A 26,888-nucleotide genomic window follows, 5' to 3' on the forward strand; every position below is an offset into this window, starting at 1 on the left:
TTTACATATTTAGTTAATTAGTTTATTTTAATGAATAAAACTTATCTTTCCTACTTAATCCCTTGATAAAAGGCATTAGAATAGTTATATACACTGTAGTTACGATTAAAATCGTATAAAAATAAAAATATTTCGAAATCGATTGCCCTTAAAATACAAATTGAATTTATAAATATTTATCAGCTAACTTTTTTAGAAGTACTTGAAAGAATTGTATTCATCGACCTATCTCTATTTACATTCCAATACGAAATAAAGTGGTTATCGGAGAAACCGAAAACATTTTTGCTCTTATATTTTTAGCGGGTTAATTTTTGCGGCGAAATTGAAAGCAGTCTAATCAACGTATCTTGTTGGTTCAAGCTTCGAAGCCATTTCTATACATTTTTGGACGTTTTTCGAAAATAAATTCAACCTAGTTCTATGTTATAAAAAGATTTTGCGGAATATATTATTATCTTTTGTTTTTTTAAGTTTTTCTATGACGGTCTAAGATAAAACTTATTTAGATCGGCTCAGTTATTTTTATTTGGTGTAAAAATGGATTACATCAATATACATTCGCTTATTATGTAAATTTTCTTATATAAATAATATACGCTATAGTTTATATGTGTATGTTATTTGTGTACGGAGAAGTCAAAGTAATTCGATTGATTCTTAGAAAGAATAATAGCAGAAGAATAATATTTAAGGTTATTATACACAATTTTAAATTATAACAAAGACAATTTATATCAAAAATTAGCACAATTTTTCCCACATTTTGACATTATTTTAATCGTGTTTACTCACATACTGACGTCGACTTTAATAAATGAGGGTAGAGGCTCAAATTCCTCAGAGCTGGTTCATTTTGCATCGACCTTTGTCTTTGCAATATATTCTGAATTTAAATTGAGAGAGTGTTCGTATTTCTTGATATTTTGACAAAATAAAAGAAAAACTTTTGTTTGGAAATCATTTCCCATGTAAAAGGAAATAAAAATGGATGGATGTTTTTTGATTCTCCTGATATTTTTCATGCTCTATTTCACTTTATTAATAGATACTAACTTCATTTTTTCCAAAAACCATGATCTCACATTAACATTACCATAATGATCACGTCATATTATCATAATAAAGTGCAATCCCTACGAATTATAGCAATCAATTAAATTATAATAAAACACCAATTAATTAACTTTTTACCCGAAGGAGTAAAGACCATAAAACAATTTATTTCCATAAACATTTCCCGCTTAATTATCTATGGTCCGATTAATGAATCACGCTTTACCATAAATCTTCCCGAAGAAAGCCTTAACAAATTCCAACTGATAAATACCGCCAAAAATCAACACCAAACCAAATATACAATAGATAATAATATAATAATTGCCTTCCCAAAACCGCAATTATTCCTTATTCTAACTTATAAGTTCGCCGCAATATTTATTATAACCTCAAAAGTTTATAAGAATTTGGTACTGTAGACGTCTCACAAAGGAAATTGAAATTAAGAGATCCACTGAAAAACTTGTTTCCATTTCGAAATTCACGAGTTTAACTTTTACTGGCTTCACCGTTTTGTCCAAGAATTGTAATGCTATTTTAGATATTTTGTTAAACTTGTCGAGGGGTAGGGTGTGATATTATCTATACATATAATAAAATCGTAGGAAAGTCAAAACTGTACATTGAATATTTTTTTAAAAGAATACATAATCCATGATCTATAATCGATATAGAAGCCAAAAATATAGTTTTTAGAATTTTTGTCTGTTTGTCTGTTTGTCTGTTTGTCTGTTTGTCTGTTTGTCTGTATGTTTGACCGAGCTAATCTCGAAAAGTACTGCATAGATTTACTTCAAATTTTGCATGAATATTCCTAAGAGGTCGGGTGAGGATAGTTTAAACATATTATCATGATATCACCTTCGGGGGAGGAGCTGTGAGCCTTTATTTTTCTTACATATTCCGTGTACTACGACAGCGTACAATCTAAAGACTCATGTTTAAATGTTGGTTTCGAGTAAGCCATGCTATTATCTAGCTTTACAAAATAAAAACTATGTCATTTACGTAATTTGGGCAGAGAAACAGTTAAATGAATCTTAGCAGTATAAAGACAAATTTGAAACAGCGCCATCTATGAAGTGTTAGAAAAATCAAATACACGTTAACTATTGGAAATTAATAATCAAATGACGCATATATAATATGTTGTTTGACAATATCTAGATGGACACTATAAAAATTATGCCATTTAAGTAACTTGGGAAGAGAAACATAGTTTAAAGAATGTAAGTTGTATAATGTTAATTTTGTAACAGCGCCATCTATGAGATTTCGTAAAAATCAAATCAATTTAGATGTTAACACTACCGAATACACAGTTGGAAATTAATTAATAATTTAAATATAATTATGTTATTTATTTAACTCTTTAGCCCATATCTTCCCTTCCCTAAGGTATATTTCGTGTAAATAATAAATATACTACATTTTTTAAAGTGAGGGTAGATGTTTATTATTTTAAGTAAAACTAGACACCATTAACTACAGTTAATCTAATATTGATTGCGTTCATTAGTTACAATTTTAAAAATCTTCGTATTTTATAAATTTACTAGCTTACCGCCCGCGGGTTCGTCCGCTTTGTCTAAAACCTAATAAATTATATACTAAAACCTTCCTCTTGAATCAGTCTATCTATTAAAAAAACCGCATCAAAATCCGTTGCGAAGTTTTAAAGATTTAAGCATACAAAGGGACATAGGGACAGAGAAAGCGACTTTTTTTATACTATGTAGTGATATTATTTTATAAAGCAATTGAATGCCATAAAACCAAAAATATCAAATGCAATCTTCGTGTTTTGTGAATTTTCACCATCATGCGTTCCCACAAAAAGTAAGTTGTTACTTATAGGTATTTATTTTTTATAATGATAGCAATTCATGTTTTTTGTTGGTAGGTATTATATTACACTTTTAGAATGAAATAATAAAATGATGAATTCTTTTATTATTTTGAGGTGCATTGGGAACAGTAGTTTTTGATAAAATTTTATTTGTAAGTAGTTAGCTTTTTTTATAGATTTACAGTTAACTTTTGATTTTGTTATTTACTGATTCAATGCTCATAAAATTATATCGCCTTTGGAAGACGATTTCTGCTGATATTTTTACAACACCACTTGAAAATTGATGATTTGATGGTAAAGATAGTAGCAGCGAGGATTAAGTGGAAATTAGTAATCATCCGCTTCGTCAATTTTTGACTGAAGTTAATGTCCAAAGTCCAATGGTTCAATCATTGGAAGTATCTCGGAAAATTTTGGAGGATATTTTTCAGGAAGGAGAGGAGGGGCAGCCAACCACATATCAAACGACTACGTTTTAGTACCGAAAAAAATGTTATTCCAAATGAAACGTAAATTTTGCACTCACAACTGTACAAGTAATGTTTTTATTTTGACTTTGCGGTTATCTGATTATAATATTTATCGTTATGGCTATCGAGGTACCGACCGTACTGGGATCAGAGTACATGATACAGTTCATCATCCAGGATTGCTAAGAGCATTTTAACACTGAAAAAGATGTTTTCTTTGAATCGTAGTTGCTTCATTTATTTATTTTTAATCATTTTACATAATATGTTTTATATTTTATAAATATAATATCATTTTCATTATTTAAGTAGATAAAATAAATTATGTAACGGTTTTATAAGAAAACACAGTATATTTATTAGGCGACGGTGATTTCTTCCAGGCAAAAGATATTCATCAGCTCAATAAAATTGAATAGTATGTTGTTAGTTATTCTTTAGATGAATCTAAAGAATAACTAACAACATACAATTATACAATTACAACAATATACAATTGTAATGAGCATTTCCGCAAGCAAGTTGTATCGTAGTTTAGATATATCATAGTTTTGACATATTAAAGTTCCAACAAAACCCTCAAATTTTTGAGCAGGGTTGATCAAGATAATTTGAAAAATGTGCCGTGTTAAGTATTATAGAAAAGGTTAGTTCGTTGGTAATTATTATTTCTTCTTCATTTACATGTTGTTAGTAAAAATAAACTTTGACTAACAGTCAAAGTATATTTTAACTAATACTACTTAATATCTATTATACCTACTTATGTTCAGTATTTATCTGTATTATTCATCATCATCAGCCCATATGCGTTCCCACTGCTGGGACACGGGCCTCCTATGAGGGTACAGGCCATAATCCACCACGCTGGCCAAGTGCGTGTTGGCGGATGACACATGTCATCGAACTGTTTTAATTCTTCGACATGTCGGTTTCCTCACGATGTTTTCCTTCACCGTTCGAGCAGTGGTGATGTTACAACATGCGCAGATAAATTGAAAAATCAATTTATTTCCTGCGCGCTCGCCTGGTCTCGAACCCCGGACTTATCGATTCGAAGTCCGAGGTCTCACCACTGAGCCACCACTGCTTATCTGTATTATTATTGCTTGGTAATTAATATATTTTCATGTCGTATACCTAATTATAAACATAAGTTTGATGTGTAATTAGCTGGATTTATTTTTACACACTCACAGACTTATATTTTATGTTAAAAGAGTGTTAATAGTGTAAAGCGCGTCACACACGGTGAAGATACTATAATATTGTATCTTAAGATACTGTTATATTTTATATCACAGTATCTTAACGCATCCGGTATCAGCGTTCGGACCATCATTTTTCTTTTTGTCATTGCGTACTAAGACCCCTGTAGAACCGCCATCCTTTTACAAATGACGCGAAATTTTGTGGGTAATAAAATATAACAGTATCTTAAGATAAAATATTATAGTATCTTCACCGTGTGTGATGCGCTTAAATCATGATATTTTTTCACAATTAATAATAATCCTTTTTTCTAATGGTGTTGGCATTAAATTAAACCGCGCTGTCGTTTCGTTCACAAAAAATGATGTTATGAGGAGCATATTCGGTCCTCATGTCATAAAAAATCTGTGCGAAAACAATAAACACGTGTGAGGCCCTCACGGCAGATCGGGGCGGTCTGACGCGAAGTGGGGACAGCGTTGTCACTGTATCGCTCTTGCCACGCTGTTCAACAGACTTATTCGATAGTTCAGTTTTGTATTAAGACCGCTGTGACAACCAACCCGTGAGACAACCAAACCCGGTCTCCCCTACTATCCCGTGAGACCGAAACCTTCACTGAGAGGGTATGACGTCTCACAGCTGATCGCAAACGGCATATTGTACTATCCCGTGAGACCGAAACCCTCACTGAGAGGGAATTACGTCTCACTACTGATCACGACAGTCATATTATTTTATCTCGAGAATCTGAAACTTTACTCAATATGAAGACCGTTTGACAAATAATAGGGTGCATCATAATATTATTCGATCTCTTGAAGATGAACATGAGTATATATGCAATGACTAGAGTAGGGACGCGAATATTACAATTATATGAGACAAGAACGATTAATAAGTTTGTTTAATGAAAGATTAAGAATTGAAACTATTCGGTCTCTGGAAACGGACGAATAGCGAGAGGCCCGTCTTACTGCAGACAGATTTCGTCATAGTCTTAATGACTTGAGGTAAACAATCTACGAATTCGGTGGTGTGGTCTGACAAATATAAAAGTGGGTTTGCTTATAACCTCACAATTGATTACAGATCATCTTCTGTAAAGGCGTAGTATGTTCTTTTTGTAATGCTTTAAAGTGTAGTAAGGAGTCGGCTTTCATTTGAAGATACACCGGAACCTTTGAAATCACTACTTTTAGAGGAACATACTGTGCAATGTAAACTGTTATTAGACAATATTCGCTCTTATAGTAGCGCGTTTCAAATGATCCTTTGGTGCTCAATAATTATCAGAAGGTCCGTTCATGCTTACTTTTAAGATACAAGGTCAATTTTACCATTTGATAGGATCCCTTTTGCCTGTAGGCCAACCTAAGTTTGTTTAAATAGGTATATTTTGTATTCGACTACAACGAATAGTGGAATACAAGAAATCAATATTTCTCAAATTTAAAACTGAACTCATTTCACAATTTTAGAACAGGTTAATTCGTATGTATGCAGTTTTAAATCGACATTAGAAGCTTTTCCTCAAGATGGTGATATCGGCACTCAGGAACTCCCTGGACGTGTTATAACGCCCAGGCCACAGTATTACAAATTTTTCCTAAAATAGAGCAACGAATGTATTTTCGCATAGCAACGGAGGGGAACTCGCAGGGGGTCAAGTGACGCGTCACGCGGGCCACTTACCACAAACATGCTTAGTTTGTGGTACCGAGCGCGAAAGATAGTCATCGTGTTTTTAGTAAAGTTACTATGTTAACTAACGTAATTTAATACTTAAGTACATATTCTATAATGGTGTGCTCAAACTGTTAATCTACATTTAATTTAGATTATTATATTTTGATACTAAGTAATGTAGAATTTAAATCACATTCATTCATGTTTTCTTCAGATTTTAAGATTTTCTTATCAGAGTGTTCAATTTTAATGTAAGTAGTTAAATTTTATAAGAGACAATAATTAAGAACATTCAAAAATAAAGTGTCACGTATTTTTTTTAAACGACGAATGACGAAAAACGACCTAATCGCGGACGAAGTCGCGGGCAACAGCTAGTGTAACATAATAAAATGCCCATAGCGATGTACCGTTAGCAAATACTTAACTTTTCCTATGAATGATAAAATTTATATTGAATTATTGTTTGATATTTTTTGTATACTTACGAAAAAAATACACGTTCAAGGAAAACCTGTTGAAGTACACTGGACGGAACAGAATATTTTCTTTACACACGAAGTTTTATTGTGTTTAAAAATTGTCTAATGATATTATAATGTTCTACGTATAAAAGGTATATATATGAATAGATAAATTTAATGTGATCACAAACATTAATTCGTTCGTAGGAATGATTTATTACTTTCGTAACGAAAATCCTATAGGTGTTATCCCGTAGGAAAAATTTCAAAGAACATAAAACGACGCGACGTTTCATTAGCATTCTGGGTCTATAGATAAAAAACCCGAATTTTATTTGCATAAATTAACCCATTAAATTCAATTACCCTTTTTAAAAACTTTGTGACGCTGTTAAAAACTGGATGTGAACATTTTATACCCTTGAGGTTATAAAACTTTTATTTAAACTCAATAATTAAACATTTGTTTTTCTTTCACTAATGATACTTAAAACTCACAATACAGGGTAATAATAATGAAACTGTTATTGCCATAATAAAACGAGTTATAACAGATGTAAGCGTTGGTTCAAGAATAACTGCAATTTGTTTGAGCAACTCAGAATTTAATTACATTATGTCAACATTTCCATATGAATGAATATAGCTTATCGCGACTTTATGCAAAACGTTGCTGATTAAATATACAATGTGTTTCAGTAATGTATGAAATTAATACTTTATATGTGACAGTAAGTAATTAAAAGTGTGTGTCGAGCACACGTGTCAGAAGTGAAACTTCCTTGGCAAGATTCTAAGTTACCAAAAACGTCGCCTTACTCCATAACGTGAGGGTATTGCCATGACGCGACATTGAAATATTACTCTCAACGCACATCAATAAGTTTTACTTAAAAAAATATTTGAATATATATCACAAGAATGTGATCTTTGTCCAATTTTAAAGATAAAAATGAACATCTATGTTAGTAGAAGGTATTTCATAGTTATGGTACATGCAACATTCGTAGGTTTAATTTATTTAATGTTCACAGGAAAATGTGTAAAATTAGAGCTAGTGTATCATTAAAATTTAATATGAAATAAAACATGGAACAACTTTCTCTTCTAAAAAGAAGAGCAAAAAACGCACACAACTACTCAAAATTTCAAACATACAATTTTTAAATCGTATAAAAGCAAATATTTCATATTAAAGTTTGAAATACGTTATTCGTATATTAAAATACACATAAACCGTAACTTAACACTCTCTAGAGCACTCAAACAAATGCTCAATTCATAACAATCTAATGAAAAATACACATTAATAGTATAAAAGCTAAAATAAACACTTAATAGTAAACAAAAGCAGTATTGAGATGCTCAATAACCTAGAGTGCGGGTGGTGTGTACGTTACCTTTGGTCAGCTAAAGAAGAGTACACACTGTATGATTTTAATATAAGTAGATAATAATAAACGGCTTAAATTTTCAGAGATTATGTAATTTCGAAAATATTACAACAAATTGTAAAAATCGAGACTAAGCTACGATTGGCACAGTCATAAATTGGATGGGCCACATACTATCTATGTTAATTATTTTTATATTTATATCTTTAACTGTTACTTTTAGTATATAGCGTGATATTGAATTATAACTTTAGTTCTGAATTAGATTAGTTACACACGAACAACAACAAAAATACCCCTAGTAAATACGACTTTCGTCACTTTCTATCAGTGAGCACTCGACCTTCACCCGTGAAGTTAATTTCCGTAGCAAGGCATTAGTATAGCTCAGCTGAGAGTTGACAGAAATGTTCGGAAATACCGAATCACTTGCACTGGGTAATATATCAATATATTATGACTTAGGTTAGAACAATCGAGATTTGGGTCAAGGTTGGTACTTTGTTCTAATAGCAAATAAATTACATACTAATTTAAAATAATGTGTTGGATATTTCAAACATTGCTGAAATAGCAGATGTAAGATGATTATTTTGTTCTATGATAACTTATGAAATTTCATTCTATTTTGGTATTGGGGCGCTTGTGCACTACAAGGAATTTTACTGTCCGGCATTCCGATTTTTTACGGTCCGGTGTGGCATGAAAAAACCGATGAATTGCTTGTGCACCTGTCCGTCTTTACTCGGATCAGTGCGGTACAGTTCAAGGAAGTTTGGCGGTATAATGCTATCATAAATGATTGTTTTTGCATTTTACAAGAAATAGAAAAATATAGAAGGTGAAATATTATATTATTTCGTTATAAAAGAAAGTAAAGTTCCGTAAGAGATTTAAAATGCGTGTTTCACTTATTTATTTTAATCGGTGACGAGGAGCTAAAGCTATTCCCACTTGAACTTTAACTTACCAACACTTACTTAGATAATAATTATAGGTCAATGCTTGGTCAATGTATATAAAATAACAATACCGACTTCTCAAATCTCATTGCCAACTAAAAGAAAGTAAAACAAGAGCTTGCTTTCAATTGGCATATGCAGTAAAAACAGTAAAATCCAAGCAAGTGGGCATTCGAAAACAATTATACCTACAGCGACTCGTAGACAAAAAAACCATCCGGAATAGGGAAAAGTAAAATGTCGGATAGTAAAATTACGTATAGTGCACAAGCATAGTATATAGATTAATGGCGTGCCATACCGGACCGTAAAAAATCGGAATGCCGGACCGTAAAATTCCTTGTAGTGGACAAACGCCCTTAGGGCGCTTGTGCACTACAAGGAATTTTACTGTCCGGCATTCCGATTTTTTACGGTCCGGTGTGGCATGAAAAAACCGATGAATTGCTTGTGCACCTGTCCGTCTTTACTCGGATCAGTGCGGTACAGTTCAAGGAAGTATGGCGGTATAATGCTATCATAAATGATTGTTTTCGCATTTTACAAGAAACGAGTAAAAATATAGAAGGTGAAATATTATATTACTTCGTTATAATAAAAAGTAAAGTTCCGTAAGAGATTTAAAATGCGTGTTTCACTTATTTATTTTAATCGGTGACGAGGAGCTAAATCTATTCCCACTTGAACTTTAACTTACCAACACTTACTTAGATAATAATTATAGGTCAATGCTTGGTCAATGTATATAAAATAACAATACCGACTTCTCAAATCTCATTGCCAGCTAGAAGAAAGTAAAACAAGAGCTTGCTTTCAATTGGCATATGCAATAAAAAGAGTAAAATTCAAGCAAGTGGGCACTCGAAAACAATAATTATACCTACAGCGACTCGTAAACTCAAAAAACCATCCGGAATAGGGAAAAGTAAAATGTCGGACAGTAAAATTACGTATAGTGCACAAGCTAGTATTTAGATTAATTGCGTGCCATACCGGAACGTAAAAAATCGGAATGCCGGACCGTAAAATTCCTTGTAGTGGACAAACGCCCTTAGAAGTGTTTTGATTGACACTTCAATTAGGCTTTCTGTACAGGGACTCGTTCTTTCCATTTATTTTTTGTATTCTTAGTTGAAATTTAAATTTTGTTCATAATATTTATTGCCGTTTCAATAATGTAGTTTAGATAATGAAAACATTATTTCGTCATCATCATTAGCCCATAATATAAGTGGGTACATAATATTGTTATGTTACCACTGCAGGGACACGGGCCTCCTATGAGACCATGCAGGCCATAATTCACCACGCTGGCCAAGTGCGGGTTGGCAGATGTCACATGTCGTCGAACTTTTGATTTTTGGATATGCTATTTTCCTCACGATTTCTTTACTGTTAAAACATTATTTATTTCACGTTAATCATGCATTCATTCATATTCAAAGTCACAAACAATTTGAAAGTGACAACATAAAGACGCGAGCAAATAAACTTTTCATCTTGTATATTTGAAATTCATTGGGAATTTTACCTTGAATATGATTCTCATATTGAAAAAGTTTCTATTGAACGTTCAAGTACTTACGTCGCTATTGAAGTACTATCTTGTTAATAGCTTGCTTTCAGATATATACGAGAAACCTGCGTGGTGCAAATGGTGGGTAAATATTATGTTTTTGTGTGATTCTTTGAAATATCAATGTGAGGTACTTTTTAAAAAGGGAGGAGAAAGGGTTGATAATTAAATGGTAGGTATATCACTCAAAGAGCAGGTATATGATAAATGTTTTAATTATTTTTCAGATTGTGAGTTGTCATAGTTATAATTTTTTGACCTACTGGGTAAATTTCTAGTTCAAGATATAAAATTAGCTTAGGCATAAATAAGTAAACTAATAAAAATCTAGAGATGTTTTACAACAAAAAGTGATTACGGAATATAAAGGATTTATTATACGTTCATTTACCTCCGAATTATCATATTTATTCTGTAAAATTTTGTGTAGTAAACAGTTAATGAGAGAGATTCTCACTCGGGAGATATTTAATATTCCCGAGTGAGAATATGTCCTTCGCACAAGGGCAGTATAAATAAGGAAAATATACAAAGGCTAATTAATAACAAAACACAAGTTACGTTAATATATTTACCATAGAGATTTAGGGCTACAAGAGGTCAGTTTTGTAAGGTTGGCAGTGCGTGTTTTTTTTTACTCTCTACTTCTATTTAAGTCTAATAGAAACAAAAATGGTCTGGTAGGACACAGAAGACTGATCAGTGATCACCTACTTGTTCCTAAAGAAAATCGATCAGTGAAACAGATGTATAATGCATCTGCCCCTTACCCCACTAGGGGGCATGGGCCTTCACTTTTATTCATTTAGAAGCCTATAGTCCATTTAAGATAGACATATTTAAGCATCAAGAAAGTAATATGAACTACCTTATTCAATATGGACATATTCAACCTAACACCAGATAGTTGTCCGTCGCACATAAAGCATAGAATATAATAAAAATCAATGAAACGTACCAAGCTATAGACGGCATAAATATTTTATAGCTGCTATGGTAACATAATGAGAAAAATATGAATGATATCATAAAGCAGTCTGGCTTGGAGGGCCAGCGAAAGAGCTTATCGGTTACTGTATTATAAATGCCGCAAATAACAGTTTTGCCGCCTCTTATAAAGGAATATTTAAATATAGTTATATCACAGATTACTAAATAGAAATTACGAAAGTTATACCAGAGTTATATATGTCAACATAAATTAGAACAAAGGTCTAATTTATAAAAATGTAATCATGAATATTTTTAATAAGATTTGATAAGCTTTAAAATACAATAACAATTACAAAATTATGATAAGTTTGTGTGTTTAAAATGATACGTAAATGCAACTAAATCGAAAATTGAAATATAGTTTCAGATTTTCAGCTGCAAAGGCTTATTAAGTACACCCTTTTATCCAGGTAATAACATAACTTTAAACTATAGTCAATACATAAAAGTAATCATACACCATAGAAAGGTCGCACGTCTAGTTCGCAATAATGTTTGTACATAAAACCACAAAGGTTCTACATCAAGAGGTCGGTTATAATGACTTCTTAAAGACGCCTACACATTATTTTGCCGTTATTCATTGTGTACAAGCCCTATTGTTATTAGAGGATCTACTTATGACACCTGTTTGTGATGTACAACCCTCATAATATTAATCTTTGGAGTGTGTACGTGACTTGAACTAGGATGTCAAGTTATATTGCACGCCTCATAAGCGAAGCGTTGAGGTGGGTACTACTGTCACTTCGCGCAAAACATCTGATTTTTCAAACTTAAAATGTCTTTATGTATCATACATTGCACTTGTAAGATAATACATACACACACATATTAAGAAAAAACACTATTTTTAACGTTCATGATATTTTTGATGTCATTTTTGTTATTTAAACTAGTTAAAAAACAGTTTAAAAAAGTTCTGTCTTGGACGTCCGTGTGTCTGTATGTGCGGATCCTTTTTCTTGTTAACACGATAGCGACCGAAATACTTTACTAATCGAGTCTTTTTTTTTCTCTTACGCTTGAGTATGCTCAGGAATAGAACCCTTTCATTTTTCAGGGTCTGATTCGATGTGGTTTAATTGTTATTAAATAAACAAAAATAATAATTAATAAATATTTATTAAAAAAAAATTATGAGGCGTGCACTTTTGGATTTTCCAAATTATTTATAACGTACTAGCGGTCCGCCCCGGCTTTGCCCGTGGTACATGTTTACGTTTTCTCTACATAAGAACCATCCTCGTAATTCAAGGAATATAATAAAAAAAGAATTATCGAAATCGGTTCAGCCGTTCTCGAGTTATGCGCTTACCAACACATTTTGCGATTCATTTTTATATATAAGACTAGCGACCCGCCCCGGCTTCGCACGGGTGCAATGCTGATACTAAATACACTACAGAAAAACTGTGAACGTTGTATATTAAAAACATAGCGGCCCGCTCCGGCTTCGCACGGGTATAAAATATATAGCCGGGCGGCCGGCCGGTACCGCTGTAAACGCTACGTCCCGCAATTTTTAAATCTGTAATATCTTCGAAAATATTCACTTAAATCATACAGTGTAATGGGCCATATAGATCTATATTAAATGAACAATGTATTCAAGGTGTTTAATGGGTTAAGGATTAATGCTGTATTGGTTAAAATCGCTTCGAAAATTAGCCATTATTTATCGTAAAAAGTATATGACAAAAAAAAGTTATTGTGGGTTATCCATAAGAGATAGACATATACCATCGCGGACTTTTTTGTTGACCTTTTCAATGTGTATAATACTTAGTACATTATTTTGATAAAACTCCTAGGGTTCAGCCTGCGTTTGCAATGTAAGCGGAAAAAATGTAATTTTTTACGACATCACATTAGAAACCTCAAAAATAACAGTATTTCTCCACTATTTAATTGATGTTATTATACATATAAACCTTCCTCTTGAATCACTCTATCCATTAAAAAAAACCGCATCAAAATCCGTTTCGTAGTTTCAAAGATTTAAGCGTACAAAGGGACATAGGGACATAGGGAAATAGGGACAGAGAAAGCGACTTTGTTTTATACTATGTAGTGATAAGATTGTATAAGTATTTGTTATATTACCACGTACATACACTTATATTAAAGGCTTGTTTAGGTGGTAGAGGTTATCTTTTTTACTTCAAATTGCATTAAAATAAATAAATAACTTTCTTATTTGTGTAAATAATACAAATATTATATATTTTTTTTATAATATTTGTATTATTTACACAAATAAGAAATAATTAATATTTTTTATTAAATAACTAGCTTTCCACCCGCGGCATCGCCCGCGCAGTCAAAGAAAAACCCGCATAGTTCCCGTTCCCGTGGGATTTCCGGGATAAAACCTATCCTATGTCCTTTCTCGGGTATCAAAATATCTCTATACCAAATTTCATGCAAATTGGTTCAGTAGTTAAGGCGTGATTGAGTAACAGATAGACAGACAGAGTTACTTTCGCATTTATAATATTAGTATGGATTTTTTATTTCGTTCAAGCCTATTCTATCATAGTAGTACAATCATGTCCTAGTTAGACGTGATACCAAAATCCGATACCCACGTTTTGCCCTTTATAAAATACTAGCAATGCCCTGCGGTTTCACCCGCATAGATAGCGATATCGTTACAGTGAAAAGTCTATACTATAGGTCGGACGGGTCGGTTTAATTTTTAATCACATGAAAATCACCTTTACCCCGTCCCGCACTACGGCCTTATTTTTTTTTTTTGGTTTTAGTGGGGAAATCTTTCATAGATACCCACGGCCTCCGGGGGAGGGGCCGTGGGTTATGTCGGATTCCTACCGACCAAAACCCCACTGTGTTCCGTCAAGACGCATATTGGTAGAATTCCTCCGTGACCCTCGCACTACGGCCTGCTCAAACAGTAGGTATACCTACTATTTTCTGTAGATTGACACTTTTAAAAATTCGTTATATCTTTTGAATGGAATATCCAATTCTTTTCATTTAAAAAGTATTTTGCTGGTATTGAAACAGTCTATAATAAAACATCATTTAATGGGATAAGGATTAATATATGTGTATGGATAACATGGTTTGATTACTGTCGGCACTTCTATTTACTTTGAAAACGTAAAAAAGTTGTTGTAGTAACATAACTACTGAAGATGGACATATGGTATCGCGGACTTTCTAATACCTTAGAACATTTTTTTGTTCTATCTTCAATAGATTCCGCAGCGCACGCGATGACAGAAGTTTTATTGAGGATTTTTTTACACCTTGGGTTACATTATTGCATTTTTGGTAAGGATCTCTAATTTTTTTGAAAATGCAATATAGCCTATGTTGCTCAGTAAAGATGCAGCTTTCTATTGGTGAAAGAATTTTTGAAATCGGTCCAGTAGTTTTTGCGTGAAAACCATACATACATACATACATACATACTTACAAACTTTTCCTCTTTATAATATTAGTATAGATATAGGCTTATCAATTATAGGCTTTTATCTTGTTTTATTTTCTCGAAACACACATTTTCCTATTTATAGATTAAAATTCATGCAAATCTGTTCAGCGCTACGGGCTAGAAAATTGAACAGACAGACTGCTGGAGTAATTTTCGCATATAACCTAGGTATCTACCTACATATTACCTATTGCGAAAAAATTTTATACTTTATTCATAGCTTAGTATTTATTTCCTATATATATAAAAATAGAGACATTGACAAATTTTCGTTGTAATTTAAAATACAAATATACTTCTTTCAACTCTTAGTAAAAATTGCCTACAATAAAACCTACGCTAAGAAAATTAATTCAAGAAAATAACAAAAATGGGCATTACTTTATTAAAACCCAAAATATTACCACCAGGGGTTTGTATTTATTCATAAACGAAAAATCTAATATTGTGGGCTTCTGATGGAGCGAACCCACTCATCTCAATTACCTTTGACATACAGCCTCTAATAAAAATGTTGGATTAAATTCTCTTGTCGCAGAATCCTGAAATATCCTTTTTAAGTCAAACGAGCACTAATTTGTGCTTATGTAACATGACGTGTGCTTATGGTTTTATAATGCTTGTAGGTTTGCCTTTTGATTCGGTTAAATTGTATGGAAAAAAATAATCATTATAATTAGTAACATGGCCTTTTGTTCTCCATTAATGACGAAGACACACTGAATTTTTTTTAAAGCTCTGTCAATTTAAAGAATTTTTAGTTTTTTTCTTCATAATAACAAAAAGTAATTTTATGTGTATCGGTAACAACAATGTATAAAATGCTTTATATTGTCGCTTGTCTGGTAAAATAAAACAATTCTTTGTTAAAACCCTCTCGATAATTAATTAAAACATTGTTAAGCCCATCTTGTTTACAGTAAAACCGAACCGTTCCTTCTCTGCATATTAATCCAAAATGTTTAGTGTTCGAATAAAATGGGATTGGAATTTATTCAGCCGTTGATTGTTAGGGGTTTATGGAAGCAGCTGTTTTATTTAAGCATTCTTATTTATATATCTGTTTCGATAAGTTAAGAGTAATGAATTTTATTTTATTATTTTGTAGTGACAATGGCTTATGATTTAATTACTTGGAGTGTTCCAATCACAAATTAGTTTAAGACCTGTAAATGAAAGAAAGAAAATAATTTTGAATTTTTGAATTTTTTGGTAGTTTGTATATTTTCCTATTAATCCCACGTCCGCTCTAATGTTATACATGATTTTGAGGTTTATCATGCGGCTCGTTAATGATTTTGAAGAGCTTTACACTTCTGTTTTAATATGTCCTTATAATGATTAATATTAATATATGCAATTTGTACATACTATTCGTATATATATCTTCTTATATATAAAATTCTCGTGTCACAATGTTAGTCTGCATACTCCTCCGAAACGGGTGGACCGATTCTCATGAAATTTTCTGTGCATATCGGGTAAGTTTGAGAATCGGCCAACATCTATTTTTCATATGTACCACGGGCGAAGCCGGGGCGGACCGCTAGTATTATATAGGTACTTTTATCATCTCTTACGTGAAATGTGTTTTTTCCGCAAGCTTATTTGAAATGTTATTTATTGTTATAATAACCTAGAAGTGTGTAGGCTTGAGAGGCTTCACTCATCATAATTGGTCACGTATTTCTGTTGATTTACACAAAACAATGTTCTCGTTTATGTCTGAATAATTTTGAGCTTTTCATTGTATTTTATAAATAACTAGGTACGTAAAATTTTAAGCTAGGAAATATTCATGAAATAATTGAAAATATTATTTGTTTTTTTTACGATTAAATTCAATAATTATTAATCATCGAATGAACATACGTAGCTGGTGGCATATTTTTATTACCTAGTTAAAGTTTGTAATAGCAATAATATAATATTTCTTATACTAATAATAGACAACAATATTAATATTTTTTGACTAATGATTTGAATAATTTTTTGGTATTCATCCAAGGTATTGTGTAGTATTCTTGCCTATTGCATACAGTATTGTTTGTTTCCTTATATAGATAAATAAAATAAAGGCTATAACTGTACCTATTATATTATCTGTTGTTTTACTGCAATCATAAAAATGAGAGAATATGTTAATGTTACAAATTGTGAAAGTTATGCAATAAACTTTAATACCTACCGACTGTATTTATAAAAGGCACGTTTCCTTATATTGAGTTAGAAATTAAACTTTTTTACGAAGGGAAAGTTTCTTGTTTCCAGTCTGTAAAGTACTTTTCAACCAATTTGTACTTACAAGGAGATCCCTTTTATATTTCGTTGGAGTACTTTTATTTACAATGGCAATCGGTAAAACACTTGTAGGTTTCTAAAGGCAAAAATATATAATAATATATTAGTCTACCCCGGCTTCGCCCGTGGTACATATACAGGGTGGATATTTACAATGGGCCCTGGAAGGGAAGTACTTGAAATACTGGTGATAGCAAATTTGGCTGAAGGGAAACATTCCTTTTTCACCCTGTATAGCCTATAGCACTCATGGATCACGTACATATCCAAAGGTGAAAGAATTTTTGAAATCGGTCCATTGATCCAGAGATTACTTATATTAGATACTAGCTTTCCACCCGCAGCTTCGCCCGCGCAGTCAAAGAAAAACCCGCATAGTTCCCGTTCCCGTGGGATTTCCGGGATAAAACCTTTCCTATTTCCCGGGATAAAAAGTAGCCTATGTCCTTTCTCGGATATCAAAATATCTCTATACCAAATTTCATGCAAATTGGTTCAGTAGTTAAGGCGTGATTGAGTAACAGACAGACAGACAGAGTTACTTTCGCATTTATAATATTAGTATGGATGGTAGATATTTATTGGGACTTTAAGAGTTAAATAGTGTAATGTTTTAAGCATAATTACGTAATGTGTAAGCATATCGTAGAGAGCAAATAAATCTTCGTACCCTGTGTCTTGGCAGATGTAGGTTAAAGGTTTCTCAAGGACTTTCTTAGGTATAACTCCAGAATATGAACATGCGAATGGTAATTACTAATTATATTGTTTTTAGGTCAAAAGGTTTGGTAATTTTAGGTAATACATATTATGAATTGTCGTTTTAAAAATCTGTCCTAAATTCCAAATAATTAACCAATGGCATAATTCGGTCTAATTGCTATTATTCACTCGAAAATATTCAAATTTTATTAAATTACTAGCGACCCGCCCCGGCTTCGCACGGGTGCAATGCTGATACAAAATACACTACAGAAAAACTGTGAACGTTGTACCACAGACTAATAATAATATACTACATATACACTACGTATATAATTACGTTGTACCTATATAAAATTAAAAACATAGCGGCCCGCTCGACTCGCTCGATAGCCGGGCGGCGCGGCCGGCCGGTACCGCCGCAAACGCTACGTCCCGCAATTTTTAAATCTGTAATATCTTCGAAAATATTCACTTAAATCATACGGTGTAAAGGGCCATATAGATCTATATTAAATGAACAATGTATTCAAGGTATTTAATTGGTTAAGGATTAATGCTGTATTGGTTAAAATCGCATCGAAAATTAGCCATTATTTGTCGTAAAAAGTAAATGACAAAAAAAAGTTATTGTGGGTTATCCATAAGAGATAGACATATACCATCGCAGACTTTTCTGTAGACCTTTTCAATGTGTATAATACTTAGTACATTATTTTGATAAAACTTGTAGGGTTCAGCCTGCGTTTGCAATGTAAGCGGAAAAAATGTAAAAATTTACGACATCACATTAGAAACCTCAAAAATAACAGTACTTCTCCACTATTTAATGGATGTTATTATACATATAAACCTTCCTCTTGAATCACTCTATCTATTAAAAAAAACCGCATCAAAATCCGTTGCGTAGTTTCAAAGATTTAAGCGTACAAAGGGACATAGGGACATAGGGACATAGGGACATAGGGACAGGGAAAGCGACTTTGTTTTATACTATGTAGTGAAGAATGCTATTATATTATGCTATATAGGATCGTCATTTGACTATTTAAACTTTTCCAAATTGTGTACATGATACTTTTCGCTCGCGGCTTCGTCTGCGATGTCAAAATAATATTAAGTCCCATGGGTAATGTACCTAAAATCGCTCTGTTGCGACAAAAAAGGCCACTCATTTGATTGCTTAATATATTTAATTTTTTTTGTGATGCTGTGTATATTTTTAATCTGTTTTTATTTTTATTTTAAGTTATTGTGGTGCAAATTCGGTCAGACAAACACTATATACCGCCGTTCTTACAGTAGGTATTACTATTTGCATATTTCTATAACTTTTCGATATGAATAGAGAATATTAAGTATAATAAAAAGGCGATTTACGGTCTGAGCTCATAAAAACCGAATGCCTTCAGTCTCAGTAGTGTCTCAAGATTAAGTGCCCGTGAATTTTTGTGAATATATGTCGGTTTTTGAGGAAATATTATGCAGAAAACTTTGATTCGTGTAAAGTGCAGGTATATTTTGGTTATAATAGCTTGTGACTTTTTGCTGAATCAATTTTGTTGAGTTTTGAGATATGGATAGAGTCAATGATATACACTTATATTAAACTTAAATACCAATATACTTACCACTTAATTTATTTTTATTTCCTTTATACTCCCTTTTAATCCTTCGATCAAAAAAAGAACAACACACGTAATTTTTTCTTTTCTTTTTTTTATTACAGCGTGCGCTCTCTCTATCTAACCGGCCTGTAAATTTACCCACAGAACATAATATAAAGGAATTTACCAGACTATTTTTTTGTTCCCAGACAATTACTTTTTTACGCAATCATTTTGTTACTGGCCAGTTACTTTATAAATCTAAAATAATATTTTTGTTTTCAAAATGTGTAAGTGCTCTTTTAAAAAGCGTGGTTATTCAAAAGAACTAGTGGAAAAAATACTGTGTGTTTCATGACCTAATTTCCGAAATGATTAACGACTCTGACTATCTTGACAATTGATGTGGGTTCGATGACTAATTGAAAATATTGTGAGATAGACATTCTATTTTTTAGTGTGAATTTGCTTGGTTTATAGTCATAGTCAACCATGGTTATCAGTTCTTTACTTTTCGTGGGCTGTGTGAAATAACTTCTTTACCTTTACTTACTTACATACTTCCTATATTAACTAATTGATAATAAATCTTATATATAAAAATGAATCGCAAAATGTGTTGGTAAGCGCATAACTCGAGAACGGCTGAACCGATTTCGATAATTCTTTTTTTATTATATTCCTTGAAGTACGAGGATGGTTCTTATGTAGAGAAAACGTAAACATGTACCACGGGCGAAGCCGGGGCGGACCGCTAGTAATCTTATAAATACGGATGACATTGAAATTATTAAATCAATTTCATAAAAAAATCTACTGATAGAATTAAAATTCATAAACAATTACTTAAAAAAAAAAAAACACGAAAAGCTCATATTGCTTTCCCGCCAAAATGAATGTCCTATATCATGTGTATTTGGTAAACACCGTGGTCCGTGACCGACCAATACTCAATATTCAAACCGTGGAAACCTAGTTTAAGCAAACAAGGTACGAGTATCCATAAACCTACGTGTATCAATCAATGTTGATTTGGGTCTAAAATTGAATTAAAACAGTGTCCACGTTTAATTTGGTTTTCGTATATTGTGGACAAATTAATTGTTCGGATCATGTGTGAAGTTGTGTCCCTTTGTAATCACTACATAGTATAAAACAAAGTCGCTTTCTCTGTCCCTATGTCCCTTTGTATGCTTAAATCTTTAAAACTACGCAACGGATTTTGATGCGTTTTTTAGGGTTCCGTAGCCAAAATGGCAAAAACGGAACCCTTATAGTTTCGTCATGTCCGTCTGTCCGTCTGTCCGTCTGTCCGTCTGTCACAGCCGATTTACTCGGAAACTATAAGTACTACAGTGATGAAATTTGATGGGAATATGTGTTGTATGAACCGCTACAAAAATATGACACTAAATAGTAAAAAAAAGAATTGGGGGTGGGGCCCCCCATACATGTAACTGAGGGATGAAATTTTTTTTTTCGATGTACATACCCGTGTGGGGTATCAATGGAAAGGTCTTTTAAAATGATATAAAGTTTTCTAAAAAACATTTTTCTTAAAGTGAACGGTTTTTGAGATATCAGCTCTCAAAGTCGTAAAAAGTATGTCCCCCCCCCTCTATTTTTATAACTACGGGGTATAAAATTCTAAAAAAAATAGAGGTGATGCATGCTAATTAACTCTTTCAACGATTTTTGGTTTGATCAAAGTATCTCTTATAGTTTTTGAGATAGGTTGATTTAACTGTAATTTATTATATTTGCTGCTACGGAACCCTTTGTGCGCGAGCCCGACTCGCACTTGGCCGGTTTTATTTAAATAGATAGAGTGATTCAAGAGGAAGGTTTTAGTATATAATTTATTAGGTTTTAGACAAAGCGGGCAAAGCCGCGGGCGGTAAGCTAGTAACTAATAATATATCTGTTTCACTGATCGATTTTCTTTACCATGATATGGGTCATGAGTAGGTTAATTAGTTAGTGTTACTTATGATTTGATTTACGATTAATTAAAGTTACTTCGTAGATTAGTTACAATAATTTAATATTTTTTGGCTATCAAATATGGACATGTTTTTATTTTTAGACAAATTGGCTATCAATATGTCTAAAAATAAAAACATAGGAAACTTTGTACTATGTTTGTTTTGAGTAGTAAGTAAAGTTCTTAATAAACTACGACAAATGATGTCCCCTTTTAAATATCCAAAAATAAACGTTTGATTTAATACTCTATTTTTAAACGTTTTCAGAATTATTTCGCTATAAAATGGAATGTCCAAACTTTAGAATTAGATTGGCATACCTCTTCAAGCATTTAATTGAATATTAACTTCGGCTGAAGTTATTTCAGGCTTTAATCTATTTGAATACCAAATTTAAATCAAACTCGTTCAGTAGTTTTTACGCGAAGGACCAAACCATGAACAGACGTTAATCGTTATCGTAGTACATATTATATTATTATTAGTCTGTGGTTATACCAATTTGAGAGGTTTAAATTAAAAGAAGTAAATATAAAACCGGCCAAGTGCGAGTCGGGCTCGCGCACAAAGGGTTCCGTAGCAGCAAATATAATAAATTACAGTTAAATCAACCTATCTCAAAAACTATAAGAGATACTTTGATCAAACCAAAAATCGTTGAAAGAGTTAATTAGCATGCATCACCTCTATTTTTTTTAGAATTTTATACCCCGTAGTTATAAAAATAGAGGGGGGGGGACATACTTTTTACGACTTTGAGAGCTGATATCTCAAAAACCGTTCACTTTAAGAAAAATGTTTTTTAGAAAACTTTATATCATTTTAAAAGACCTTTCCATTGATACCCCACACGGGTATGTACATCGAAAAAAAAAATTTCATCCCTCAGTTACATGTATGGGGGGCCCCACCCCCAATTCTTTTTTTTACTATTTAGTGTCATATTTTTGTAGCGGTTCATACAACACATATTCCCATCAAATTTCATCACTGTAGTACTTATAGTTTCCGAGTAAATCGGCTGTGACAGACGGACAGACGGACAGACGGACAGACGGACATGACGAAACTATAAGGGTTCCGTTTTTGCCATTTTGGCTACGGAACCCTAAAAAGCGGGTTTAAAATATATCACTACATAGTATAAAACAAAGTCGCTTTCTCTGTCCCTATGTCCCTATGTATGCTTATATCTTTAAAACTACGCAACGGATTTTGATGCGTTTTTTTTAATAGATAGAGTGATTCAAGAGTAAGGTCTTAGTATATAATTTATTATGTTTTAGACAAAGCGGGTGAAGCCGCGGGCGGTAAGCTAGTTAATTAATCTTAATTTATTAAATTATATATAAGCTATATCACAGATTAACTAACTTAATTTAATGCTTATATATAAGCTTAATTTAATGCTTATACAGGGTGTAATCGTTAAGTGTGCACAAGCGATTATTCCGTAACTATTGCAGATATCAAAAAACTTTAAACTGATATCGAAAGTACTTAACCTAATGAGTAAAATGGCCATAATAAATTTTTAAAAATAAAACGAGAAATAACCAAAAATGTTACATTAAACGCTCCCATACAATTTATTTCCCATACATTTTGTATTCATAGTAGATTTTCGAAGTGACGTCCTTATTGTGCAATACAATGAGGAGGTCTATTTACAGTTTCTAAATGAACTTCCCTCCAAATTTGCGAAGTAATTAAAGCAGAAAACCAAAAAAACAAAAAAAAAGCTAAAATCTTTCATATTAAATGTATAGGTTGATCCAAAAGTAATGATAATTGGGTATTTCCTGTGCACATAAAAATATAAAATAAATGTTTTATGCTTGCTCATGTAATCACTAAGTTATCACAAAAAAATTATATCTACAGGCCACGTTTCCAAGTATTAACATTAATTTTAATGTGAACAGTGCAGCCAGAACGTTTCCCGACGAAAAGAAGAAACAACGATTCGACATTTAGAGGGTGAATTTCTAAATTTTTAATGAGATCAGGATAATTTTTTGTCACGATTTGTGACCATGGGCGTTACCTGGGTTCACCATGTTTATGCTGAAACCAAGAAACAATCAATGGCCTGGATGCGAGCTTCCAAAGTGACGGTGAAGATTTTCAAAGTGAAAATTAGTAGGATAGATTAAAGCCGTAGTTTTTTGGGACGCTGAAGAAATGTGGAATATTTTAAGAAGGTAGCCACTACTACACAGGGCTCTTACTACACAGACCAAATTAAAAGATTGTGGGTAGGTTAGTAAGAAAAAGAGACATGGCAAACTTCGGTCTTGAATGTTGGTTCACCAAGACAACGCACCAGATCACAAAGCGTCAGTTGCGATGGCTGCCAATCAAAAATCGGCATTGAAAATGCTTGAACACCCACCCTGTTTGTAAGATCTAGCTCCTAGTTAATTCTATCTCTTACCTCGGCACAAGAAACACCGTCGATATAAGAAATTTTAAGACGACAGCGAAGTGATGGCCGATTTTGAGGGGTTTTTGTAGATGAAGTCAAAGTTTTTTTTTTCTAAGTTAAGGAAAAAAAATATCGAAGTATTATCTAGTTAGAAGACTATCTAGAGAAATACATAATTATTTTAACTGTAATGACCTTGTTTAATATTGATTATCATTACTTTTGGATCAACCCATGTACATGGGATATTCATATCTCATACTAAATGTATGGGAGGGCTTAAAGTTAATTTTTTAGATATTTCTCGTATTATTTTTAAAAATTTATTATGGCCATTTTACTCATTAGGTTAAGTACTTTCGATATCAGTTTAAAGTTTTTTGATATCTGTAATAGTTACGGAATAATCGCCTGTGCACACTTAACGATTACACCCTGTATATATAAGTTGTGAATTGATTCTTGTAAAATTTATTTTACATCTAAGTAATATTTTGGTTATTGAATATTCAATGTGCTCTTCACCAGGTTTTTTGGAAGATATTGCTTTAGCGATTAGCCCGCATGTTATTATGTTTAATCTATTGATTTAATAAAATTATATATGTGTGTTTATCAGTCACCTGGTTTCCATAACACAAGCGAAAGCTCAGTAATATTTATTTATATTGTATTTCTTATTTGTTGCAATATATTGTGTCATCTGACTTGCTTTGACAATATTTTTTCTTCATAACATAAAAGTACACTCGAATTATTTTATAAAAATTTCTCAAGTAATTTATAGCAAAGATATTTTAAATAAAACCGGCCAAGTGCGAGTCGGGCTCGCGCACAAAGGGTTCCGTAGCAGCAAATATAATAAATTACAGTTAAATCAACCTATCTCAAAAACTATAAGAGATACTTTGATCAAACCAAAAATCGTTGAAAGAGTTAATTAGCATGCATCACCTCTATTTTTTTTAGAATTTTATACCCCGTAGTTATAAAAATAGAGGGGGGGGGGACATACTTTTTACGACTTTGAGAGCTGATATCTCAAAAACCGTTCACTTTAAGAAAAATGTTTTTTAGAAAACTTTATATCATTTTAAAAGACCTTTCCATTGATACCCCACACGGGTATGTACATCGAAAAAAAAAATTTCATCCCTCAGTTACATGTATGGGGGGCCCCACCCCCAATTCTTTTTTTTACTATTTAGTGTCATATTTTTGTAGCGGTTCATACAACACATATTCCCATCAAATTTCATCACTGTAGTACTTATAGTTTCCGAGTAAATCGGCTGTGACAGACGGACAGACGGACAGACGGACAGACGGACATGACGAAACTATAAGGGTTCCGTTTTTGCCATTTTGGCTACGGAACCCTAAAAAGAGCACATTCACATATAATATTATATGATAACGACGATGCTAACGTCCACACCATTTCGATCTACTTCAATATCTTTGAGCTGTCTTTTTGAAATGCAAATGATGATTACACTATCATATAAAGTGCAAGATGGCTACCAAAGCACATTCATCAAAACGAAAGAATGGCACAAATAGCGTACGAAAATGGTATATAGTAAATTAATATATTATATGAAGTATAATAAGAATATATTGACCGCCTCCTTGTACAGGGGTTGACGCGTGAGCGTAGCACCGAGGGGTCCTGGGTTCGATTCCCGGTGGAGACGAAGAAAAAAAAATGTCTCGGTCTGGTAGGACACAGAAGGCTGATCACCTACTTGTCCCTAAAGAAAATCGATCAGTGAAACAGATGTATAATGCATCTGCTCGTTACCCCACTAGGGGATATGGGATTTCACTTATAATAAGAATATGTGTGTGCTATAGTGGCCACCATTTATAAGCATTTATTCAAAATGTCTTAGTACATAAGAACTAAGTAGTACTTAGTACATAATGCTTTGGATTCCCAGTCAATGTGGGCTTTATTTATTAGAGTCAAATGATGTCCTGAACGTGTTAAAAATTCAAAGAATGGGTTTTCGGTGGGTAATAGGTGAATTTAATAATCACTTAAGTATACTGTAGGTAAATATTATGTAGGTATTGTAAATAAACCATTTAATAATTAAGGTCGTGTAAGACAGCCTAGCGACCTTATACCAACAGTGGCCTCTACCAGACAAAGCACGATAATCATTTGTATTCTATAATGTTTCATTTCTTCACAGAAAATAACATTTATTCACATCTTACTACTATTATAAAGGCGAAAGTTTGTATGTATGGATGTTTGTTACTCTTTCACGTAAAAACTACTGAATGGATTTGAATGAAACTTTACCACAATATAGCTTATACATCAGAATAATACATGTTTTATCCCGGAAATCCCACGGGAACGGGAACTATGCCGGTTTTTGTTTGAAAACGCGGGCGAAGCCGCGGGTGGAAAGCTAGTTATTAATAATTATCTAGTATTTCCTAGTATTTATAAAGCTTTTTAGCCGTGCCAGTTGGTCCCTGATACATACTTAAGTATTTGAGTTACATCCCGACTTTCCTGAAATACAATGTAACATTCACAATTAAAACTGGACACTCGCTGTAACTAGCTCATTAGAGAAAAAGACCCAATTAGTATTGGAAAAGGGACCGGAATTGCGTGACTCAGTCATGCAATTAGGGCTGATGAGCTGAGCCTCTGATTACAAGATTATTGGGATAAGTGATAGCCATTAATTAAATTGGAGCAATCAGA

General features: G+C 32.7%; 1 protein-coding gene across 2 annotated transcripts in view; it reads left to right on the plus strand.

The window, feature by feature from the left end:
• LOC149487449 (uncharacterized) overlaps nt 1-26,888 on the plus strand; it is a 93,419-nt gene that overhangs the window by 49,441 nt on the left and 17,090 nt on the right. The window contains exon 1 of one of the 2 annotated variants that reach the window (XM_089696012.1): nt 19,562-19,651. The exons of the other annotated variant lie outside the window; for it this stretch is intronic. The gene's annotated coding sequence lies outside the window, so the exon portion shown is untranslated. Of the gene's footprint in view, nt 1-19,561; nt 19,652-26,888 lie in introns of those variants that run through there. 2 annotated transcript variants of the gene reach the window in all.

Source organism: Colias philodice, chromosome 6, assembly GCF_061535455.1.
Source record: "Colias philodice isolate Cphi_HAF_F1 chromosome 6, ilColPhil1 Martin Lab GWU primary, whole genome shotgun sequence".
In the NCBI taxonomy this organism is placed as follows: Eukaryota; Metazoa; Arthropoda; class Insecta; order Lepidoptera; family Pieridae; genus Colias; species Colias philodice.